This window comes from Oncorhynchus mykiss, chromosome 18, assembly GCF_013265735.2.
Source record: "Oncorhynchus mykiss isolate Arlee chromosome 18, USDA_OmykA_1.1, whole genome shotgun sequence".
NCBI classification, from domain to species: Eukaryota; Metazoa; Chordata; class Actinopteri; order Salmoniformes; family Salmonidae; genus Oncorhynchus; species Oncorhynchus mykiss.
The window spans coordinates 21,676,057-21,688,168 of NC_048582.1; positions in this window are offsets into that span (position 1 = coordinate 21,676,057).

Below are 12,112 nucleotides of genomic sequence, written 5' to 3' on the forward strand. Positions count from 1 at the left end.
AGTGCATAAAAAAGCCGAGTTCATTAAATGAAAACTCAAAGTTATTGTTCTTTGTCAGGCCAGCAGAAAAGAACCCGAGCAGCAGGGATAGGGATATAGGGATGGCATTCTGCCAAATAAAACAATACACTATTTTAAAGTAAGTAGATGGATTGTCAATATAAGACAATGTGTTTCCTGTGTTGAGTTCCGGATAATTACATTAATTATTATCTAATAATTACACTCATCTCAGATCCAGACACCACGTTCAACCAATATTTACCTGGATTCAGAAGTCGACAAAGAAATGCAATGCTTTTAAGACGACAAGTTCAAAACAATGAACGAATACAATTTCATCGCCAGTCTAGCGTTCGGATTGAAGACATTAAAGGATGGACACAATAGACACAATATTCATCAAACAGATAAAGATTCTCTGCTTAATCTCAATTGTTAACAGGAACAGTGGTTACGTAAACAAACTTCTTGTGACTACTACGTCAGTTATAGACAACACAACAAACGTCAAGCCCTTTTTATGGCCAGTGACATCATGGGGCACAGTGCGTCTCTATTCCCTGTGATTTCAGAGGGTGGACCGACAAACGAGAATCCAGGTCTGGCCTCGACCCTCGTCTCCCCCTTGACTCCCTGTGATGTAATCAGGTCCGCAGCAGTGCAGCTGAGATCATTTCAGTTTCCCCGCAAAACTTTTGAGACAGATTGGATCCGTGACTCCGTATTAGTGGGAAGAACAATAGTTTATCAGAGAGGTTGATGGTAATGAGTTCAGGATCAGTAACCACACAAACAATACCCTTAACAGATGGGAGCCAACAAGTAGCAGCTGCGGAGGCATTGAAGTGTGGAGGAGACTCGCCTCGGAGAGTCACTAAATAAAACGCACTTCTGTCTGGTATATTCTTACGGGACGGTCACTTCGATGACATCATTGGAGACAGTCCAACCTGTGGCCCGGTGACTGGAGGTGACTGGGGCCAGCAGGTGGAGGAGGAAGAGGAGACGACAGACCTGTTCAGGTATGTCCATCCTCAAGGACACCTTGATTTGATCCAATGCATGATTCATCACACAATTCATCACTAACTTGAACAAACTGACCGAGGACGGCCAAGGTGACTGCCGGCTTCTAAAGATAGTGTAGCAAAGAGGTGTTCTTGAGTTCTAACTTGCTGAACTACGTTTGATTTGCCGAGAACTCAGTTCTGATATAATACATTCTACTGACAATATGTTCTGCAGCACACAAAGGCTCAGACACAAAGAGAAATACAGAACATATGATTGAATATGTTCTATAGTTTGATTCTGGCTTACTGAAAAAAAGTGGAACAAAATCCCTGAACAATGAGACTGTCTGAACACGACTCGCTGATGCAGGCTTAACTGAAAATGAAAGAGAAAACGTTATTTGTCTCGCAAAAGTAATACAACATGTACTCTATGCTGCCATATTATTCAAACACTCAGACAAACCTGTCTATTATTTATAAGATGGCAGGTAGCCTAGTGGTTAGAAGTATTGGGTCAATAACAAAAAGGTTGCTGGATCAAATCCCTGAGCTGACTAGATGAAAAATCTTTCTGTACCCTTAAGGAAGGCACTTAACCCTAATTGCTCCACTAAGTCACTCTGGATAAAAGTGTCTACTGAAATGTAATGATTTCTTCATGAATATAGTCATTGTTTTATTCATATTTAATCAGCCCAATCGTCTAGCTGACCTTAGATGAAGGTGATGCATTTCAAAGGAAAGCATTTTTTGATTTCTGATGGGAATTAAAAGTGCCTTAATTATTGTAATACATTCAGCAAATGATGGCTAGCACGTTCGGCTGATCCACTCTTTCAGAGTCCATGAAAACAGCCAGCAGCATAAACACAAAAGTGCCAAACAAACAGATTGTAAAGGTCCCTTTGATTAAGGTAGCAGATTAATCTCAATAAAGAGTCATTCAAAATAATACCCAATGGCTTTAAGTGCACAAAAGGAAAGCTTGCATGGTCAAAAAACGATTCATAAATCAATGGGTAGTATACTTATTATGAATCATATTAGTATGCTGAATGTGTACCTGTTGAGGTAATATAGGTGCAAAGAGGGTAAATAGGAGCAATAGCATTTCTCTGGACACTCGAGGAAACATCGCTCCGTGCAACACTGCGTCTTGCAAAATCACCAGTCCGAGGCTACTCTATGTGCCGGTCAGTGACTCTGTCAGAGCGTGACTGAGAGAGGTCACAGCAAAATGTCCAGGCTTGAATGTATTGGTACTGCATGATAGCAGAGTAAGAAAGTAAGACGTTATAAAAAGGGGAAAGAAGTGATGAGGTGGCATACTGTATAGCATGAACTAACCTCACCAAAATACCACACTCTCATTGGAATTGCAAAACAAAAAGCTAGAGACACATTGAAGTGTACCTTTTGTGATTATGCTTTGTGTTTCAGTACTAAATGGCCAGACTTTTACCATCCTATTTGGAATGTTTCAACATCCCTACAGCAGGTGCCTTCTTTCTGCCAATGGCATCGGATGCAGCTTCATCATCCAACACTGCTAACAAATCTTGCACATCCCCTTGGAGGCATGTTCCTGCCCAATCAGATCTCTTCCCATCCCCTTGGAGGCATGGCCCTGCCCAATCAGATCTCTTCCCAACCCCTTGGAGGCATGGCCCTGACCAATCAGATCTCTTCCCATCCCCTCCATGGACTCCCAAGTCAGACTCGCTTTTGTTGTCAAGGCCCTATAATGAACTCTGACACCTCATAGTTAGCGAGCCAAGCAAACACACGTCTGGTGCATCCCACCACAAACAAAAGTTGCTGGATATTGGTTGGAACTCAAACACGCTGTCGTACAGGTTGATCCAGAGCTCAATTAGTAACATCTGGTGAGTATGCAGGCCATGGAAGAACTGGGACATATTCAGTTTCCAGGAATTGTGTAGAGACCCTTGCGACATGGGGACATGCATTATCATGCTGAAACATGAGGTGATGGCGGCAGATGAATGGCACGACAATAGGCCTCAGGATCTCGTCACGGTATTTCCGTACATGCAAATCGATAAAAATCAATTGATTTTGTTGTCCGGAGCTTATGCCCGCCCATACTATAACCCCACCGCCTCCATGGTGCACGCTGTTAATAATGTTGACATCAGCAAACCGCTCGCCCATTTTTGTTCATTATTGGAAGTGTCTCAGTTGTCAGAGAAGATCCGACCGCCTCCTGTGTCCTTTGTTCCCCATGCTGCAATGACCTGCTGTATGTCATCTCTTTGAAGAAACTGTGATCCCAAAATGTTAATTGATATCTTGTTCCCTTACTACTGAGAGCTACAATTGTATAGTGAGATAATGATATTGTTTTGCCTTTAGCACAAGCTAGTCAAAAGTTCAATATGTCCACATTCTGCTCAAAGACTCATTGATGTCAAACACCATATGGCGAGAAAGAGAGGATGGTTGGAATTGACTGGTGGATAGGGACTGGTACCTACAGTGTCTTCAGTAAGTATTCACAACCCTTGACTTATTCCACATTTTGTTGTGTTGCAGTCTGAATAAAAAATGGATTAAACATATATATTTTTTTAAATCATGAGTCTACACACTATACCTGATAATGAAAACGTCTAAACAGGTTTTTAGAAATGTTTGGACATTAATTGAAAATGAAATACATAAATAGGTCATGTACATACAGTACCAGTTTTCTCTGGGATCATACGCCAAGAGCATTCAAAGCTGTCATCAAGGCAAAGGGTGGCTACTTTGAATAATCTAAAATATATTTTGATTTGTTTTAATACTTTTTTTGGTTACTACATGATTCTATATGTGTTATTTCATAGTTTTGATATCTTCACTATTATTTTACAATGAAGAAAAGTCCAAATTAAGAAAAATCCTGGAATGGGTAGGTGTGTCCAAACCTTTGACTGGTACTATAAGTATTCACACCCCTTTGCTATGACACTCCAAATTAATCTCAGGTGAATCCAATTTCCTTTGATTATCCTTGAGATGTCACTACAATTTGGTTGGAGTCCACCTGTGGCCAATTCAAGAGTTTGGACATGATTTAGAAAGAAACACACCTGTCTATATAAGGTCCCACAGTTGACAGTGCGTGTCAGAGCAGAAACTCTGCCATGAAGTCAAAGGAACTGTCTGTAGATCTCCGAGATAGTATATGCCTCATCACAATTCTATCAGGGGAAAGGTGTTGAAAGTTTCCAAGAGAACAGTGGTCTCCATCATTGGGAAATGGAAAATATATGGAACTACCCAGACTCAGCCTAGAGCTGGCCGTCCGTCTTGGTCAAAGAGGTGACCAAGAACCCAATATCAGAACTACAGAGTTCCTTGATTGAGATGGGAGAACCTGCCAGAAGGACAGCAGTTTCTACAGCATTTCACCAATCTGGGATTTATAGGAGAGCGGCTAGATGGAAGCCACTCCTTTGAAAAAGACACATGACAGCATGCCTAGAGTGTTCATAAAGGCACTTGAAAGTCTCTGGGATTATAAGGAAAAGGATTCTGTGGTCTGATGTGACAAAAATTGAACTATTTGGGCTGAACACAAAGGTCTATGTCTGGAAAAAAATCATGTACTGCTCATTACCCGTCTAACACCATCCCTAACATGAAGAATGGTGGTGGCAGCATTGTACTATGGGGATGCTTTTCAGTGGCAGGGACTGGGTGACTGGTAAGGCTAGAGGGAACAATGAATGGAGCCAAATACAGGACAATTCTGTATTTGACTACAAGTGCAAACAACCTTAGACATGGGCGAATATTTGTGTTCCAACAGGATAAGTAACCCAAGCATACAGCCAAAGCAACACCAGAATGGCTTCAGAACAAGAATGTGAAAGTCTTTGAGAGGCCCAGCCAAAGCCCAGACTTGAATCCCATTGAGCATCTATGGGCTCAAAGCTGCAATCGACACCAAAATGATTTCTAAAAAGCATTGACTCAGGGGTGTGAATACTTATGTCAATTAAATATTTATACATTTCATTTTCAATACATTTGAAAAAAAATCTTCAACATGTTATCAGTTCGTCATCAAGGGATATTGTGTGTAGATGGGTGAAAAAACAACTAATTTATAATCCATTTGGAATTCAGGCTGTAATACAACAAAATGTGGAATAAGTCAAGGGATATGAACACTTTCTGAAGGTACTGTATATTACGGATGCAGTAAATCTCACACTAACAAAGGCATATGTAAACGGATAATAGAGCACATCAATAATAATCACATCACTGAAACTATGATTAAGCCAAACCTAGTATCTTTACTAGGGAACATAGCTAAGCTTATCTTACATTGGCACTATGACAGTTTCAACAACTTAGAAGACCGCAGATGATAAAACAACCTTTCCCTGTTCCAACCTTTCCGCTCATCCCAATTTGGGAACCAAGCCAAGCTCTCTGAGCAGCAACCTTGACAGATCAGATCATTCCAGACTGACTCCCTATCGCCTGCCATCAAAACTACCTTCCACCGTATCAGCTCATGTTACAATGGCAACACTCTTATCTGAGATCTAGCGTTGAGATAAGCGGAAAATGAATATCAACTCAATTGGCCATCGATTGCACTGCTAATTAGACCTAATTCAATTTCACAATTCCCTTTTCTAGTTTCCCTACTCTGTTTTTAACCCAAAGGAAATTAAGAGCAGTTTGTCTGCTAGTATATCTCATTTTGGAGGAAAACTGTGATTCCCACAACGGACTAATTTCACAGGGAACACCCTGACTTTGGGGATGCTGTTGATTAGAGAAATGACTTTGCAATTAAGACACTCATAATGAACTGATTCAGAAAAAAAGCATGTCTTTGTTTTGCCACTGGCAGAGGTCTGACCTAATACTGAACCTCCAAGATGATGACATTACATCTATGTGCACGCCCTGGAATAGGGCTTCTCATTGAGATTACATTCTAATAAGCGTGTGTGTGTGTGTGTGTGTGTGTGTGTGTGTGTGTGTGTGTGTAGATGTGTGACTGACTGACTGACTGACAGATAGAGGAGTGCATGTTGCACTGATGGCACATTTTCTTCTATTTCATTATCGACTGTAGCTCAGATAATGACGGTTTCGATAAAATCTGATTCTGTGATTTAAGAGTAACTTTCGAAATCCAGATGTTTTAGGCTAAGTTATAGTGAAAGATGTCAATTCTGGTCTTCATTTTGACAGTTGGAAGCAAAAGTTAGTTCAACTCTACTGTTGAAATCGTGATGCAGAGGCACCTTGAGAAGGTTCCTCTACGTCATCTCAAGGGAGGGGTTTGGTTTGAAAGACACTCCCTTCTAGATGTGCTGGCTGGTACCACCTCAAGGTTTACTATAAAAGCAGGTGATAGGTGCCTTATTTGGGAATGGTATTGAATAATTTTGCACGCCCAATTTTTCAGTTTTTGATTTGTAAAAAAAGTTTGAAATATCCAATAAATGTCGTTCCACTACATGATTGTGTCCCACTTGCTGTTGATTCTTCACAAAACAAATACAGTTTTATATCTTTATGTTTGAAGCCTGAAATGTGGCAAAAGGTCGCAAAGTTCAAGGGGGCCGAATACTTTCGCAAGGCACTGTAATTCAAAAGGCAGTAAGGCATATTTCCGCAGACTTCCGCCGAAGCTGGCGCCTCTCCTTGTTTGGGCGGCAGTCGACATCACCGGCTTTCTAGCCGCCACCGATCTACATTTCTTTTACCATTTGTTTTGTCTTGATTGTACACACCTGGTTTCCATTAAGTTATAATGTATTCCCTATTGAACCCTCTGGTTCCCACATGGTTCTCTGCCTGTTTGTTCTTTGTTAAGTGGTCACCTTTATTGTGAGCTGGAGTATTTATCCCTGCATGGATTTAGTTGTGTTTATCTGAACGAGTAAAGTACATTTGTTAGTCAGTTTTGTGTCCTGCACCTGACTCCCTGCTGCACATTTATTCTTAATTCTTAACTATAAATAAAATGGTTTACCCTTTCGTAAACATCTACGTGATTTTACATGTAGACTATGGGGATTGTATGTGTACATGTGTAGCTATATCCATTGTAACAGGAAATAGATAACAATGCTGGTCATGTCAATTCCTTGTATTTTTTCCAAACCAGAATGACTGATTGCTGGGGCAGTCTGCTTAAACAGTTGTCCCATAATTTAAAGGTTAGGAGTTCTAATCCCACATAAGGAAGATTCCTTTGTTTTTAAAATCCTTTGTTTTCTATATTCATCCTGGTCCCACACACTTCTAATTCTGAAAAGGTAGTCGTTGTCGGTTTTTATACAGTACCTAAGACCAATCTGTGAATTAATCTGACCATGGTAAAAATGAGCTACTACATAAATACTGTAATGCAGGTGGATTGAATTGAGCCCCAAATCTTCATTTTCAAGGTGAGGATTGCACTTTTCTTCCCAACACAATAGCGCAATAAATGTGAGTCCACGTTTCAAAGATACATTTTTTTGCACCACATGGGGGATTTGAATGTACACCATAAGTGGCAACAGATGTCAGGAACTCGCCAGCTTACCACTGCGAGCTAACTGTCCAGAGCCATATTTGCTCACGGTGCACATCATTTTATTATCAGAGCGTGTCAGTAGACTTCTGGTAAGTACTGTATGCTTTAGTGAGAAAGTGTTGGGATCAGGTACAACTACATTTACCCACCCCCAAATCAATATTCATGAGGAATTGCCCCACCCACAACTTCTCACTTGAATGTATTTTTTTATTTGAAAGGGTTGGGCAAAGGCTGAAATTGGGGTTGAGAGTAACCATTTAAAGGACATGAGTATCCTACAGTGACCTGTGTAAAAAGCAGACATGTCAAAGTGGAATATATTTCTGTAGGAATAGGTACATTCATATCTGCCACATGATAGAAACGTATCACTCCCAGCTTGTTGACGTTCAATGATGTCACTCAATGTAAGCTATGTAGAAAACCATTTTCTAATCAATGGCCCGTTTACTTTCTAATTTTAACACCAAACAAACACCATTTCAATCAGTTTAGTTGATTGAGTTCACAGTGGGAACAACAGTTTTGCATTCACCAGATTTTTTTTTGTCTTCAAATAACTTATTTTTGAATGGTATTTCCCTTACACAATGCAGTGTTATCTGTATCAAACTGTTAGATTGATTCACCCCATTTCAATGCTTAATCATTTCTTGATTCATTCTGTTAGAGGGATACTTCCCATTTCGGAAATGAAAACAAAATTGACGCAACATCACTTTGGTTGAGAACCCACTCTGCATTGTACTGTTATGCTGTTGGTTTGGGACTGAGGGTGTCACTGTCACCAAAATAATCATTGCTCTTTGCACGAGTAACAGCCCTTGTGAAACTATAGTAAACTGTTAAAACTTTAATATGTTATGGCAACAGATTTTTCTGACCCTCCTTTCATTATGCCTTTATAACCCTGTCATAAGACAAAAATAACTGATCTCATCAAGAGTCATAACAGCTCTTGTAAGTTTATGAGAAAAAACAGCATGCCACTGTCAATGTACAGTGCATTCGGAAAGTATTCAGAACCCTTGACTTTTTCCATATTTTGTTACATTACAGCCGAATCCACCCAAACTGCAAAGCAGTTTGACACATACAACAACACAGAGTTACACATGGAATAAACAAACATAAAATCAATAACACAGTAGAAAAACCTATATGCAGCATGCACAAATGAGGCAGGATAAGAGAGGTAAGGCAATAAACAGGCCATGGTGGCGAAGTAATTACAATATAGCAATTAAACACTGGAATGGTAGAATGTGCAGAAGAGGAATGTGCAAGTACAGATAATGGGATGCAAAGGAGCAAGATAAATAAATAAATACAGTATGGGGATGAGGTAGATTGGAAGGGCTATTTACAGATGAGCTATGTACAGGTGCAGTGATCTGTGAGCTGCTCTGACAGCTGGTGCTTAAAGCTAGTGAGGGAGGTAAGAGTCTCCAGCTTTAGTGATTTTTGCAGTTCGTTCCAGTCATTGGCAGCAGAGAACTGGAAGGAAAGGCAGCCAAAGGAAGAATTGGCTTTGGGGGTGACATATACCTGATGGAGCGAGTGCTACAGGTGGGTGCTACTATGGTGACCAGTGAGCTGAGATAAGGTGGGGCTTTACCTAGCAGAGACTTGTAGATGACCTGGAGCCTGTTGGTTTGGCAACGAGTATGAAGCGAGGGCCAGCCAACGAGAGCGTATAGGCAGCAGTGGTGGGTAGTATATGGGGCTTTGATGACATAACGGATGGCACTGTGATAGATTGCATCCAATTTGTTGACTAGAGGGGGAAAGACTAGGGGATGGGGGGGAGACTAGAGGATAGGAGGGGAGTAAAGACTAGGGGATAGGGGGGAGACTAGGGGATAGGAGGGGGGAAAGACTAGGGGAGAGATTGTGGGAGACTAGGGGATAGGAGGGGAGGAAAGACTAGGGGATAGGAGAGGAGGAAAGACTAGAGGAGGGGAGGAAAGACTAGAGGAGAGGAGGGGGAAAGACTAGTGGATAGGAGGGGACCAGGCAAGGCAATCATTTGAGAAACCAAGGCTGTTGAGTCTGCCAATAGGAATGTTGTGATTGACAGAGTCGAAAGCCTTAGCCAGGTCGATGAATACGGCTACTCAGTAATGACTCTTATGGTGGTTATGATATCGTTTAGGACCTTGAGCATGGCTAAGGTGCACCCATGACCAGCTCTGAAACCAGATTGCATAGCGGAGAAGGTATGGTGGGATTCGAAATGGTCGGTAATCTATTTGTTATCTTGGCTTTCTAAGACCTTAGAAAGGCAAGGAAGAATATATAGAGGCTCCATAAGACAGTAATCACTAACCAGGTCAGTAATGGACAAGACATATTGATATTAGAGAGAGGCATGCGTTTGATATTAGGGTGATCAATAGGGGTCCAGTTGAGTGGTTGGGCTGCCTGGAGACACGTCGGTTCAGACAGCTAGCAGGCCGGGGCTAGCAAGCTAGCAGACCGGGGCTAGCAAGCTAGCAGAAGGGCCTTAGAGGAACGACTCAACGGAGGAAAGTCTGTTTTTGCCTCGGTGTGCGGCGACGTCAATAGACCAGTAGGGTTCAGAGTAGCAGAGGGGTCCAAGTCAATTGGCAAATTAGGCATACTTGCCCAAGAAATTGGCCGATGGATCTATACAGCTAACAGTCCAATATGCTCTAGACAGCTAGCGAGCCGCGGCTACCGGACGGGCATTCAGGGGATGTCGCAATGTAGAGGCCAGTTGAGTACCCCCTCGAGCAGATTACGGAGTAGTCCAGTCGTGAAGGATCGGCGGGGTTCCGTGCCCCGCACCGGCAGTAGAAGGGGTCCGGATATTGTAGACCAGGAGTGGTTGATGGGCCTCTTTAGCTAGCCGGGAGAAAGGGCCTGGCATGGGCTAGCTCCAGGATAATTGGTGTTTGCTCCGGGACTGATGTTAGCCAGTAGTCACTCGGATAGCAGCTAGCCAGCTGCAAAGATTCAGGTTGAAAATGTCCAGAGCTTGTGGTTGGAATCCAGGGATATGGAGAAAAAATAGGTCCGGTATGCTCTGGTTTAAGTCGCGTTGTACAAACTGCCGAGAACTTTTCGAGCTAAAGGTTAGCTGATGACCGCTAGCAATGGTTAGCTGACTACTAGTTAGTAGCTAGTGAGCTGGCTAGGTTCTGTTGGTGGACTCCGAATTCGAGGTGAATAATACTTTAGAAAAATAAATCAGATCCTCACAACATTGGATGAGGCGGATTGCAGGAGGGTGTTTTGAAGTTGAGTATTAGAAAAAAATATGAAAAAGATATGCAAAGAAAAAGATATATACACTGGACAAGACGAGGAAAAAAGACGTCTGACTGCTACGCCATCTTGGATTCTCTCAAGCTCTGTCTTCATGGATGGGGAGCTTGGCTGGACAGCTATTTTCAGGTCTCTCCAGAGATGATCAAGTCCAGGCTCTGGCTGGGCCACTCAAGGACATTCAGTGACTTGTCCCAAAGCCACTCCTGCGTTGTCGCGGCTGTGTGCTTAGGGCCATTGTCCTTTTGGAAGGTGAACCTTCGCCCAAGTCTGAGGTCATGAGTGCTCTGGAGCAGGTTTTCATCAAAGATCTCTCTGTACTTTGCTCCATTCATCTTTCGCTCGATCCTGATTAGACTCCCTGCCACTGAAAAACATTCCCACAGCATGATGCTGTCACGACCCTGCTTCACCATAAGGATGGTGCCAGGTTTCCTCCAGATGTGACGCTTGGCATTCAGGCCAGAGAATCTTGGTCTGAGAGTCTTCAGGTGCCTTTGGCAAACTCCAAGTGGGCTGTCATGTGCCTCCTACTGAGGAGTGGCTTCCATCTGGCCACTCTACCATAAAGGCGTGATTCGTGGGGGGCTGCAGAGATACTGGTCCTTCTGGAAGGTTCCCCCATCTCCACAGATGAACTCTGGAGCTCTGTCAGAGTGCCCATCGGTTTCTTGGTCACCTCCCTGACCCGATTGCTCAGTTTGGCCTGGGCGGCCAGCTCTAGGAAGAGTCTTGGTGGTTCCAAACTTCTTCCTTTTATGAATGATGGAGGCCACTGTGTTCTTGAGAATCTTCAATGCTGTAGACATTTTTTGGTACCCTTCCCCAGACCTGTGCCTCGACACAATCCTGTCTTGAAGCTCTATGGACAATTCCTTCGACCTCATGGCTTGGTTTTTGCTGAGACATGCACTATATAGAGAGTTGTGTGCCTTTCTAAATCATGTTAATTCAATTACATTTTTCACAGGTGGACTCCAATCAAGTTGTAGAAACATTTTAAGGATGATCAATGGAAACAGGATACACCTAAGCTCAATTTTGAGTCTCATAGCAAAGGGTCTGAATACTTATGTAAATAAGGTTTATCTTTTTTTTATTTGCTCAAATTAAAAACAAATGTTTTCACTTTGTTATTATGGGGCATTGTGTGTAGATTGCTGAGGATTAAAAAAAAAACTATTTCAGAATAATGCTGTAACGTAACAAAATGTGGAAAAGTTAAGGGGTCTGA